This window comes from Mixophyes fleayi, chromosome 1 (genome assembly GCF_038048845.1).
Source record: "Mixophyes fleayi isolate aMixFle1 chromosome 1, aMixFle1.hap1, whole genome shotgun sequence".
NCBI classification, from domain to species: Eukaryota; Metazoa; Chordata; class Amphibia; order Anura; family Limnodynastidae; genus Mixophyes; species Mixophyes fleayi.
The window spans coordinates 420,770,786-420,782,745 of record NC_134402.1 but is presented as its reverse complement, the minus strand read 5'-3'; the positions used below and the strand labels follow the sequence as shown (position 1 = coordinate 420,782,745).

The following is an 11,960-nucleotide window of genomic DNA, read 5'->3' as shown; positions in this document are numbered from 1 at the left end:
TATCTCCCCTGCCAGGTAAGTATGAGTTGGACTAGGGCCCTGCAAGGCCGCTGCTCGGGCACACCCCCGTCAAGTGAAGGAGGTTTTCCTCATGCGGCGCAAATTAACCCTCGGCTGGGGGCGACAACTGCAGAAAAGCCACAGCTCTGTACGTGGAGCGGAAGGGTGCTCCGAAGCACCCCAAACTTCAAACTGCACGCACAAGTACAAGCACTCCCAGGGTATACTGCAGCAGATAAGATTTGCATACGGTGATATCATCCAAGCAGTCGGCCAAAGTTGGCCCCAACTGTCGGCTGCGCGTGAAAAGGGACAGATAGTACACTCTGCCCCTACGACTGGCCGAGGTGCGGGGCACAGCGTGCTCTCTCAGGTGCTGCCTTGATGACTCCCAGCCCCTGACCTCCCCGTGTGGTGGGGGGGGGTGGGGGGCTCAGGGGTGGTCTGTCATAGCTACAGCACTTGAAGCCGATTTTTTCTTGTCTTTTTTTCTCTTTTTCCCTTTTACAGCAGCTGGACTGTGCAACAGCTCCCATCCAGGCCTGCTTTGCAAAGCAAGTGAAAGAGTGTGGGTCCTGCACTGCCATCTATGGGTTGTGCATGCAAAGCACGAGAAGAAAGCATGCAGCAAGCCCACAGGAGAGATCAGGACAGAGGTCTGAGCTGAGGGAAATGTACTGCTACCAACACAGCTGAAAAGGACACGGTCTGCGCAGATGGCACAGAGGAATAAAGAATAAACATTTTAAACACGGCAAAGGTTTTCTTGTTCAAAATAAAAAGACAAGACACAAACAAAGCTGACTTTTACCAGAGATAATCAGGGGAAAGCGCGAACGCAGTCCCCCACTACCACAAATTATGCAGTCGAGTTTCCCGCATTTGGGGAAATCGCAGGGGTCAGCACACCCGGAGTGCAATGGATGAGCCTCGCCCTGGGAGAACCACCTTCGTGATCATGGTATCTCCCCTGCCAGGTAAGTATGAGTTGGACTAGGGCCCTGCAAGGCCGCTGCTCGGGCACACCCCCGTCAAGTGAAGGAGGTTTTCCTCATGCGGCGCAAATTAACCCTCGGCTGGGGGCGACAACTGCAGAAAAGCCACAGCTCTGTACGTGGAGCGGAAGGGTGCTCCGAAGCACCCCAAACTTCAAACTGCACGCACAAGTACAAGCACTCCCAGGGTACACTGCAGCAGATAAGATTTGCATACAGTGATATCATCCAAGCAGTCGGCCAAAGTTGGCCCCAACTGTCGGCTGCGCGTGAAAAGGGACAGACAGTACACTCTGCCCCTACGACTGGCCGAGGCGAGGGGCACAGCGTGCTCTCTCAGGTGCTGCCTTGATGACTCCCAGCCCCTGACCTCCCCGTGTGGTGGGGGGGGGGAGGGGGGGGGAGGGGGTGGTCTGTCATAGCTACAGCACTTGAAGCCGATTTTTTCTTGTCTTTTTTTCTCTTTTTCCCTTTTACAGCAGCTGGACTGTGCAACAGCTCCCATCCAGGCCTGCTTTGCAAAGCAAGTGAAAGAGTGTGGGTCCTGCACTGCCATCTATGGGTTGTGCATGCAAAGCACGAGAAGAAAGCATGCAGCAAGCCCACAGGAGAGATCAGGACAGAGGTCTGAGCTGAGGGAAATGTACTGCTACCAACACAGCTGAAAAGGACACGGTCTGCGCAGATGGCACAGAGGAATAAAGAATAAACATTTTAAACACGGCAAAGGTTTTCTTGTTCAAAATAAAAAGACAAGACACAAACAAAGCTGACTTTTACCAGAGATGATCAGGGGAAAGCGCGAACGCAGTCCCCCACTACCACAAATTATGCAGTCGAGTTTCCCGCATTTGGGGAAATCGCAGGGGTCAGCACACCCGGAGTGCAATGGATGAGCCTCGCCCTGGGAGAACCACCTTCATGATCATGGTATCTCCCCTGCCAGGTAAGTATGAGTTGGACTAGGGCCCTGCAAGGCCGCTGCTCGGGCACATCCCAGTCAAGTGAAGGAGGTTTTCCTCATGCGGCGCAAATTAACCTTCGGCTGGGGGCGACAACTGCAGAAAAGCCACAGCTCTGTACGTGGAGCGGAAGGGTGCTCCGAAGCACCCCAAACTTCAAACTGCACGCACAAGTACAAGCACTCCCAGGGTACACTGCAGCAGATAAGATTTGCATACGGTGATGTCATCCAAGCAGTCGGCCAAAGTTGGCCCCAACTGTCGGCTGCGCGTGAAAAGGGACAGACAGTACACTCTGCCCCTACGTCTGGCCGAGGCGCGGGGCACAGCGTGCCCTCCTTTAGGTGCTGCCTTGATGACTCCCAGCCCCTGAACTCCCCGTGTGGTGGGGGGGGGGGGGGGGGTGGGGGGGGCTCAGGGGTGGTCTGTCATAGCTACAGCACTTGAAGCCGATTTTTTCTTGTCTTTTTTTCTCTTTTTCCCTTTTACAGCAGCTGGACTGTGCAACAGCTCCCATCCAGGCCTGCTTTGCAAAGCAAGTGAAAGAGTGTGGGTCCTGCACTGCCATCTATGGGTTGTGCATGCAAAGCACGAGAAGAAAGCATGCAGCAAGCCCACAGGAGAGATCAGGACAGAGGTCTGAGCTGAGGGAAATGTACTGCTACCAACACAGCTGAAAAGGACACGGTCTGCGCAGATGGCACAGAGGAATAAAGAATAAACATTTTAAACACAGCAAAGGTTTTCTTGTTAAAAATAAAAAGACAAGACACAAACAAAGCTGACTTTTACCAGAGATGATCAGGGGAAAGCGCGAACGCAGTCCCCCACTACCACAAATTATGCAGTCGAGTTTCCCGCATTTGGGGAAATCGCAGGGGTCAGCACACCCGGAGTGCAATGGATGAGCCTCGCCCTGGGAGAACCACCTTCGTGATCATGGTATCTCCCCTGCCAGGTAAGTATGAGTTGGACTAGGGCCCTGCAAGGCCGCTGCTCGGGCACACCCCCGTCAAGTGAAGGAGGTTTTCCTCATGCGGCGCAAATTAACCCTCGGCTGGGGGCGACAACTGCAGAAAAGCCACAGCTCTGTACGTGGAGCGGAAGGGTGCTCCGAAGCACCCCAAACTTCAAACTGCACGCACAAGTACAAGCACTCCCAGGGTATACTGCAGCAGATAAGATTTGCATACGGTGATATCATCCAAGCAGTCGGCCAAAGTTGGCCCCAACTGTCGGCTGCGCGTGAAAAGGGACAGATAGTACACTCTGCCCCTACGACTGGCCGAGGTGCGGGGCACAGCGTGCTCTCTCAGGTGCTGCCTTGATGACTCCCAGCCCCTGACCTCCCCGTGTGGTGGGGGGGGGGGGCGGTGGGGGGCTCAGGGGTGGTCTGTCATAGCTACAGCACTTGAAGCCGATTTTTTCTTGTCTTTTTTTTTTTTCTCTTTTTCCCTTTTACAGCAGCTGGACTGTGCAACAGCTCCCATCCAGGCCTGCTTTGCAAAGCAAGTGAAAGAGTGTGGGTCCTGCACTGCCATCTATGGGTTGTGCATGCAAAGCACGAGAAGAAAGCATGCAGCAAGCCCACAGGAGAGATCAGGACAGAGGTCTGAGCTGAGGGAAATGTACTGCTACCAACACAGCTGAAAAGGACACGGTCTGCGCAGATGGCACAGAGGAATAAAGAATAAACATTTTAAACACGGCAAAGGTTTTCTTGTTCAAAATAAAAAGACAAGCCACAAACAAAGCTGACTTTTACCAGAGATGATCAGGGGAAAGCGCGAACGCAGTCCCCCACTACCACAAATTATGCAGTCGAGTTTCCCGCATTTGGGGAAATCGCAGGGGTCAGCACACCCGGAGTGCAATGGATGAGCCTCGCCCTGGGAGAACCACCTTTATGATCATGGTATCTCCCCTGCCAGGTAAGTATGAGTTGGACTAGGGCCCTGCAAGGCCGCTGCTCGGGCACATCCCCGTCAAGTGAAGGAGGTTTTCCTCATGCGGCGCAAATTAACCTTCGGCTGGGGGCGACAACTGCAGAAAAGCCACAGCTCTGTACGTGGAGCGGAAGGGTGCTCCGAAGCACCCCAAACTTCAAACTGCACGCACAAGTACAAGCACTCCCAGGGTACACTGCAGCAGATAAGATTTGCATACGGTGATGTCATCCAAGCAGTCGGCCAAAGTTGGCCCCAACTGTCGGCTGCGCGTGAAAAGGGACAGACAGTACACTCTGCCCCTACGTCTGGCCGAGGCGCGGGGCACAGCGTGCTCTCTCAGGTGCTGCCTTGATGACTCCCAGCCCCTGAACTCCCCGTGTGGTGGGGGGGAGGGGGGGGGGGGGGCTCAGGGGTGGTCTGTCATAGCTACAGCACTTGAAGCCGATTTTTTCTTGTCTTTTTTTTTTTTTCTCTTTTTCCCTTTTACAGCAGCTGGACTGTGCAACAGCTCCCATCCAGGCCTGCTTTGCAAAGCAAGTGAAAGAGTGTGGGTCCTGCACTGCCATCTATGGGTTGTGCATGCAAAGCACGAGAAGAAAGCATGCAGCAAACCCACAGGAGAGATCAGGACTGATGTCTGAGCTGAGGGAAATGTACTGCTACCAACACAGCTGAAAAGGACACGGTCTGCGCAGATGGCACAGAGGAATAAAGAATAAACATTTTAAACACGGCAAAGGTTTTCTTGTTCAAAATAAAAAGACAAGACACAAACAAAGCTGACTTTTACCAGAGATGATCAGGGGAAAGCGCGAACGCAGTCCCCCACTACCACAAATTATGCAGTCGAGTTTCCCGCATTTGGGGAAATCGCAGGGGTCAGCACACCCGGAGTGCAATGGATGAGCCTCGCCCTGGGAGAACCACCTTCGTGATCATGGTATCTCCCCTGCCAGGTAAGTATGAGTTGGACTAGGGCCCTGCAAGGCCGCTGCTCGGGCACATCCCAGTCAAGTGAAGGAGGTTTTCCTCATGCGGCGCAAATTAACCTTCGGCTGGGGGCGACAACTGCAGAAAAGCCACAGCTCTGTACGTGGAGCGGAAGGGTGCTCCGAAGCACCCCAAACTTCAAACTGCACGCACAAGTACAAGCACTCCCAGGGTATACTGCAGCAGATAAGATTTGCATACGGTGATATCATCCAAGCAGTCGGCCAAAGTTGGCCCCAACTGTCGGCTGCGCGTGAAAAGGGACAGATAGTACACTCTGCCCCTACGACTGGCCGAGGTGCGGGGCACAGCGTGCTCTCTCAGGTGCTGCCTTGATGACTCCCAGCCCCTGACCTCCCCGTGTGGTGGGGGGGGTGGGGGGGGGAGGGGGTGGTCTGTCATAGCTACAGCACTTGAAGCCGATTTTTTCTTGTCTTTTTTTCTCTTTTTCCCTTTTACAGCAGCTGGACTGTGCAACAGCTCCCATCCAGGCCTGCTTTGCAAAGCAAGTGAAAGAGTGTGGGTCCTGCACTGCCATCTATGGGTTGTGCATGCAAAGCACGAGAAGAAAGCATGCAGCAAGCCCACAGGAGAGATCAGGACAGAGGTCTGAGCTGAGGGAAATGTACTGCTACCAACACAGCTGAAAAGGACACGGTCTGCGCAGATGGCACAGAGGAATAAAGAATAAACATTTTAAACACGGCAAAGGTTTTCTTGTTCAAAATAAAAAGACAAGACACAAACAAAGCTGACTTTTACCAGAGATGATCAGGGGAAAGCGCGAACGCAGTCCCCCACTACCACAAATTATGCAGTCGAGTTTCCCGCATTTGGGGAAATCGCAGGGGTCAGCACACCCGGAGTGCAATGGATGAGCCTCGCCCTGGGAGAACCACCTTCATGATCATGGTATCTCCCCTGCCAGGTAAGTATGAGTTGGACTAGGGCCCTGCAAGGCCGCTGCTCGGGCACATCCCAGTCAAGTGAAGGAGGTTTTCCTCATGCGGCGCAAATTAACCTTCGGCTGGGGGCGACAACTGCAGAAAAGCCACAGCTCTGTACGTGGAGCGGAAGGGTGCTCCGAAGCACCCCAAACTTCAAACTGCACGCACAAGTACAAGCACTCCCAGGGTACACTGCAGCAGATAAGATTTGCATACGGTGATGTCATCCAAGCAGTCGGCCAAAGTTGGCCCCAACTGTCGGCTGCGCGTGAAAAGGGACAGACAGTACACTCTGCCCCTACGTCTGGCCGAGGCGCGGGGCACAGCGTGCCCTCCTTTAGGTGCTGCCTTGATGACTCCCAGCCCCTGAACTCCCCGTGTGGTGGGGGGGGGGGGGGGGGGGTGGGGGGGGCTCAGGGGTGGTCTGTCATAGCTACAGCACTTGAAGCCGATTTTTTCTTGTCTTTTTTTCTCTTTTTCCCTTTTACAGCAGCTGGACTGTGCAACAGCTCCCATCCAGGCCTGCTTTGCAAAGCAAGTGAAAGAGTGTGGGTCCTGCACTGCCATCTATGGGTTGTGCATGCAAAGCACGAGAAGAAAGCATGCAGCAAGCCCACAGGAGAGATCAGGACAGAGGTCTGAGCTGAGGGAAATGTACTGCTACCAACACAGCTGAAAAGGACACGGTCTGCGCAGATGGCACAGAGGAATAAAGAATAAACATTTTAAACACAGCAAAGGTTTTCTTGTTAAAAATAAAAAGACAAGACACAAACAAAGCTGACTTTTACCAGAGATGATCAGGGGAAAGCGCGAACGCAGTCCCCCACTACCACAAATTATGCAGTCGAGTTTCCCGCATTTGGGGAAATCGCAGGGGTCAGCACACCCGGAGTGCAATGGATGAGCCTCGCCCTGGGAGAACCACCTTCGTGATCATGGTATCTCCCCTGCCAGGTAAGTATGAGTTGGACTAGGGCCCTGCAAGGCCGCTGCTCGGGCACACCCCCGTCAAGTGAAGGAGGTTTTTCCTCATGCGGCGCAAATTAACCCTCGGCTGGGGGCGACAACTGCAGAAAAGCCACAGCTCTGTACGTGGAGCGGAAGGGTGCTCCGAAGCACCCCAAACTTCAAACTGCACGCACAAGTACAAGCACTCCCAGGGTATACTGCAGCAGATAAGATTTGCATACGGTGATATCATCCAAGCAGTCGGCCAAAGTTGGCCCCAACTGTCGGCTGCGCGTGAAAAGGGACAGATAGTACACTCTGCCCCTACGACTGGCCGAGGTGCGGGGCACAGCGTGCTCTCTCAGGTGCTGCCTTGATGACTCCCAGCCCCTGACCTCCCCGTGTGGTGGGGGGGGGGGCGGTGGGGGGCTCAGGGGTGGTCTGTCATAGCTACAGCACTTGAAGCCGATTTTTTCTTGTCTTTTTTTTTTTTCTCTTTTTCCCTTTTACAGCAGCTGGACTGTGCAACAGCTCCCATCCAGGCCTGCTTTGCAAAGCAAGTGAAAGAGTGTGGGTCCTGCACTGCCATCTATGGGTTGTGCATGCAAAGCACGAGAAGAAAGCATGCAGCAAGCCCACAGGAGAGATCAGGACAGAGGTCTGAGCTGAGGGAAATGTACTGCTACCAACACAGCTGAAAAGGACACGGTCTGCGCAGATGGCACAGAGGAATAAAGAATAAACATTTTAAACACGGCAAAGGTTTTCTTGTTCAAAATAAAAAGACAAGCCACAAACAAAGCTGACTTTTACCAGAGATGATCAGGGGAAAGCGCGAACGCAGTCCCCCACTACCACAAATTATGCAGTCGAGTTTCCCGCATTTGGGGAAATCGCAGGGGTCAGCACACCCGGAGTGCAATGGATGAGCCTCGCCCTGGGAGAACCACCTTTATGATCATGGTATCTCCCCTGCCAGGTAAGTATGAGTTGGACTAGGGCCCTGCAAGGCCGCTGCTCGGGCACATCCCCGTCAAGTGAAGGAGGTTTTCCTCATGCGGCGCAAATTAACCTTCGGCTGGGGGCGACAACTGCAGAAAAGCCACAGCTCTGTACGTGGAGCGGAAGGGTGCTCCGAAGCACCCCAAACTTCAAACTGCACGCACAAGTACAAGCACTCCCAGGGTACACTGCAGCAGATAAGATTTGCATACGGTGATGTCATCCAAGCAGTCGGCCAAAGTTGGCCCCAACTGTCGGCTGCGCGTGAAAAGGGACAGACAGTACACTCTGCCCCTACGTCTGGCCGAGGCGCGGGGCACAGCGTGCTCTCTCAGGTGCTGCCTTGATGACTCCCAGCCCCTGAACTCCCCGTGTGGTGGGGGGGAGCTCAGGGGTGGTCTGTCATAGCTACAGCACTTGAAGCCGATTTTTTCTTGTCTTTTTTTTTTTTCTCTTTTTCCCTTTTACAGCAGCTGGACTGTGCAACAGCTCCCATCCAGGCCTGCTTTGCAAAGCAAGTGAAAGAGTGTGGGTCCTGCACTGCCATCTATGGGTTGTGCATGCAAAGCACGAGAAGAAAGCATGCAGCAAGCCCACAGGAGAGATCAGGACAGAGGTCTGAGCTGAGGGAAATGTACTGCTACCAACACAGCTGAAAAGGACACGGTCTGCGCAGATGGCACAGAGGAATAAAGAATAAACATTTTAAACACAGCAAAGGTTTTCTTGTTCAAAATAAAAAGACAAGACACAAACAAAGCTGACTTTTACCAGAGATGATCAGGGGAAAGCGCGAACGCAGTCCCCCACTACCACAAATTATGCAGTCGAGTTTCCCGCATTTGGGGAAATCGCAGGGGTCAGCACACCCGGAGTGCAATGGATGAGCCTCGCCCTGGGAGAACCACCTTCGTGATCATGGTATCTCCCCTGCCAGGTAAGTATGAGTTGGACTAGGGCCCTGCAAGGCCGCTGCTCGGGCACACCCCCGTCAAGTGAAGGAGGTTTTCCTCATGCGGCGCAAATTAACCCTCGGCTGGGGGCGACAACTGCAGAAAAGCCACAGCTCTGTACGTGGAGCGGAAGGGTGCTCCGAAGCACCCCAAACTTCAAACTGCACGCACAAGTACAAGCACTCCCAGGGTATACTGCAGCAGATAAGATTTGCATACGGTGATATCATCCAAGCAGTCGGCCAAAGTTGGCCCCAACTGTCGGCTGCGCGTGAAAAGGGACAGATAGTACACTCTGCCCCTACGACTGGCCGAGGTGTGGGGCACAGCGTGCTCTCTCAGGTGCTGCCTTGATGACTCCCAGCCCCTGACCTCCCCGTGTGGTAGGGGGGGGGGAGGGGGGGGGGAGGGGGTGGTCTGTCATAGCTACAGCACTTGAAGCCGATTTTTTCTTGTCTTTTTTTTTTTTCTCTTTTTCCCTTTTACAGCAGCTGGACTGTGCAACAGCTCCCATCCAGGCCTGCTTTGCAAAGCAAGTGAAAGAGTGTGGGTCCTGCACTGCCATCTATGGGTTGTGCATGCAAAGCACGAGAAGAAAGCATGCAGCAAGCCCACAGGAGAGATCAGGACAGAGGTCTGAGCTGAGGGAAATGTACTGCTGCCAACACAGCTGAAAAGGACACGGTCTGCGCAGATGGCACAGAGGAATAAAGAATAAACATTTTAAACACGGCAAAGGTTTTCTTGTTCAAAATAAAAAAACAAGACACAAACAAAGCTGACTTTTACCAGAGATGATCAGGGGAAAGCGCGAACGCAGTCCCCCACTACCACAAATTATGCAGTCGAGTTTCCCGCATTTGGGGAAATCGCAGGGGTCAGCACACCCGGAGTGCAATGGATGAGCCTCGCCCTGGGAGAACCACCTTCGTGATCATGGTATCTCCCCTGCCAGGTAAGTATGAGTTGGACTAGGGCCCTGCAAGGCCGCTGCTCGGGCACATCCCAGTCAAGTGAAGGAGGTTTTCCTCATGCGGCGCAAATTAACCTTCGGCTGGGGGCGACAACTGCAGAAAAGCCACAGCTCTGTACGTGGAGCGGAAGGGTGCTCCGAAGCACCCCAAACTTCAAACTGCACGCACAAGTACAAGCACTCCCAGAGTACACTGCAGCAGATAAGATTTGCATACGGTGATGTCATCCAAGCAGTCGGCCAAAGTTGGCCCCAACTGTCGGCTGCGCGTGAAAAGGGACAGACAGTACACTCTGCCCCTACGTCTGGCCGAGGCGCGGGGCACAGCGTGCCCTCCTTTAGGTGCTGCCTTGATGACTCCCAGCCCCTGAACTCCCCGTGTGGTGGGGGGGGGGGGGGGGTGGGGGGGCTCAGGGGTGGTCTGTCATAGCTACAGCACTTGAAGCCGATTTTTTCTTGTCTTTTTTTCTCTTTTTCCCTTTTACAGCAGCTGGACTGTGCAACAGCTCCCATCCAGGCCTGCTTTGCAAAGCAAGTGAAAGAGTGTGGGTCCTGCACTGCCATCTATGGGTTGTGCATGCAAAGCACGAGAAGAAAGCATGCAGCAAGCCCACAGGAGAGATCAGGACAGAGGTCTGAGCTGAGGGAAATGTACTGCTACCAACACAGCTGAAAAGGACACGGTCTGCGCAGATGGCACAGAGGAATAAAGAATAAACATTTTAAACACAGCAAAGGTTTTCTTGTTCAAAATAAAAAGACAAGACACAAACAAAGCTGACTTTTACCAGAGATGATCAGGGGAAAGCGCGAACGCAGTCCCCCACTACCACAAATTATGCAGTCGAGTTTCCCGCATTTGGGGAAATCGCAGGGGTCAGCACACCCGGAGTGCAATGGATGAGCCTCGCCCTGGGAGAACCACCTTCGTGATCATGGTATCTCCCCTGCCAGGTAAGTATGAGTTGGACTAGGGCCCTGCAAGGCCGCTGCTCGGGCACACCCCCGTCAAGTGAAGGAGGTTTTCCTCATGCGGCGCAAATTAACCCTCGGCTGGGGGCGACAACTGCAGAAAAGCCACAGCTCTGTACGTGGAGCGGAAGGGTGCTCCGAAGCACCCCAAACTTCAAACTGCACGCACAAGTACAAGCACTCCCAGGGTATACTGCAGCAGATAAGATTTGCATACGGTGATATCATCCAAGCAGTCGGCCAAAGTTGGCCCCAACTGTCGGCTGCGCGTGAAAAGGGACAGATAGTACACTCTGCCCCTACGACTGGCCGAGGTGTGGGGCACAGCGTGCTCTCTCAGGTGCTGCCTTGATGACTCCCAGCCCCTGACCTCCCCGTGTGGTAGGGGGGGGGAGGGGGGGGGGAGGGGGTGGTCTGTCATAGCTACAGCACTTGAAGCCGATTTTTTCTTGTCTTTTTTTTTTTTCTCTTTTTCCCTTTTACAGCAGCTGGACTGTGCAACAGCTCCCATCCAGGCCTGCTTTGCAAAGCAAGTGAAAGAGTGTGGGTCCTGCACTGCCATCTATGGGTTGTGCATGCAAAGCACGAGAAGAAAGCATGCAGCAAGCCCACAGGAGAGATCAGGACAGAGGTCTGAGCTGAGGGAAATGTACTGCTGCCAACACAGCTGAAAAGGACACGGTCTGCGCAGATGGCACAGAGGAATAAAGAATAAACATTTTAAACACGGCAAAGGTTTTCTTGTTCAAAATAAAAAAACAAGACACAAACAAAGCTGACTTTTACCAGAGATGATCAGGGGAAAGCGCGAACGCAGTCCCCCACTACCACAAATTATGCAGTCGAGTTTCCCGCATTTGGGGAAATCGCAGGGGTCAGCACACCCGGAGTGCAATGGATGAGCCTCGCCCTGGGAGAACCACCTTCGTGATCATGGTATCTCCCCTGCCAGGTAAGTATGAGTTGGACTAGGGCCCTGCAAGGCCGCTGCTCGGGCACACCCCCGTCAAGTGAAGGAGGTTTTCCTCATGCGGCGCAAATTAACCCTCGGCTGGGGGCGACAACTGCAGAAAAGCCACAGCTCTGTACGTGGAGCGGAAGGGTGCTCCGAAGCACCCCAAACTTCAAACTGCACGCACAAGTACAAGCACTCCCAGGGTATACTGCAGCAGATAAGATTTGCATACGGTGATATCATCCAAGCAGTCGGCCAAAGTTGGCCCCAACTGTCGGCTGCGCGTGAAAAGGGACAGATAGTACACTCTG

General features: G+C 53.6%; 1 protein-coding gene and 12 non-coding genes across 14 annotated transcripts in view; all 13 read right to left on the bottom strand.

Moving 5' to 3' along the window:
* The window catches only part of SLC38A9 (solute carrier family 38 member 9), a 127,334-nt gene that overhangs the window by 84,981 nt on the left and 30,393 nt on the right, over nucleotides 1–11,960 (bottom strand). The gene's annotated exons all lie outside the window — the stretch shown is intronic.
* Nucleotides 822–985, bottom strand: LOC142137009 (U1 spliceosomal RNA). The gene has a single exon (XR_012687674.1). It is a non-coding gene; the product is annotated as a U1 spliceosomal RNA (small nuclear RNA).
* On the bottom strand, nucleotides 1,786–1,949 carry LOC142136945 (U1 spliceosomal RNA). The gene has a single exon (XR_012687613.1). It is a non-coding gene; the product is annotated as a U1 spliceosomal RNA (small nuclear RNA).
* LOC142137008 (U1 spliceosomal RNA) lies at nucleotides 2,760–2,923 on the bottom strand. Its single transcript, XR_012687673.1, has one exon. It is a non-coding gene; the product is annotated as a U1 spliceosomal RNA (small nuclear RNA).
* On the bottom strand, nucleotides 3,733–3,896 carry LOC142137017 (U1 spliceosomal RNA). Its single transcript, XR_012687682.1, has one exon. It is a non-coding gene; the product is annotated as a U1 spliceosomal RNA (small nuclear RNA).
* LOC142137007 (U1 spliceosomal RNA) lies at nucleotides 4,707–4,870 on the bottom strand. The gene has a single exon (XR_012687672.1). It is a non-coding gene; the product is annotated as a U1 spliceosomal RNA (small nuclear RNA).
* LOC142136944 (U1 spliceosomal RNA) lies at nucleotides 5,669–5,832 on the bottom strand. The gene has a single exon (XR_012687612.1). It is a non-coding gene; the product is annotated as a U1 spliceosomal RNA (small nuclear RNA).
* On the bottom strand, nucleotides 6,645–6,808 carry LOC142137006 (U1 spliceosomal RNA). Its single transcript, XR_012687671.1, has one exon. It is a non-coding gene; the product is annotated as a U1 spliceosomal RNA (small nuclear RNA).
* On the bottom strand, nucleotides 7,618–7,781 carry LOC142137016 (U1 spliceosomal RNA). The gene has a single exon (XR_012687681.1). It is a non-coding gene; the product is annotated as a U1 spliceosomal RNA (small nuclear RNA).
* Nucleotides 8,578–8,741, bottom strand: LOC142137005 (U1 spliceosomal RNA). Its single transcript, XR_012687670.1, has one exon. It is a non-coding gene; the product is annotated as a U1 spliceosomal RNA (small nuclear RNA).
* LOC142137004 (U1 spliceosomal RNA) lies at nucleotides 9,549–9,712 on the bottom strand. The gene has a single exon (XR_012687669.1). It is a non-coding gene; the product is annotated as a U1 spliceosomal RNA (small nuclear RNA).
* LOC142137003 (U1 spliceosomal RNA) lies at nucleotides 10,521–10,684 on the bottom strand. Its single transcript, XR_012687668.1, has one exon. It is a non-coding gene; the product is annotated as a U1 spliceosomal RNA (small nuclear RNA).
* Nucleotides 11,491–11,654, bottom strand: LOC142137001 (U1 spliceosomal RNA). The gene has a single exon (XR_012687666.1). It is a non-coding gene; the product is annotated as a U1 spliceosomal RNA (small nuclear RNA).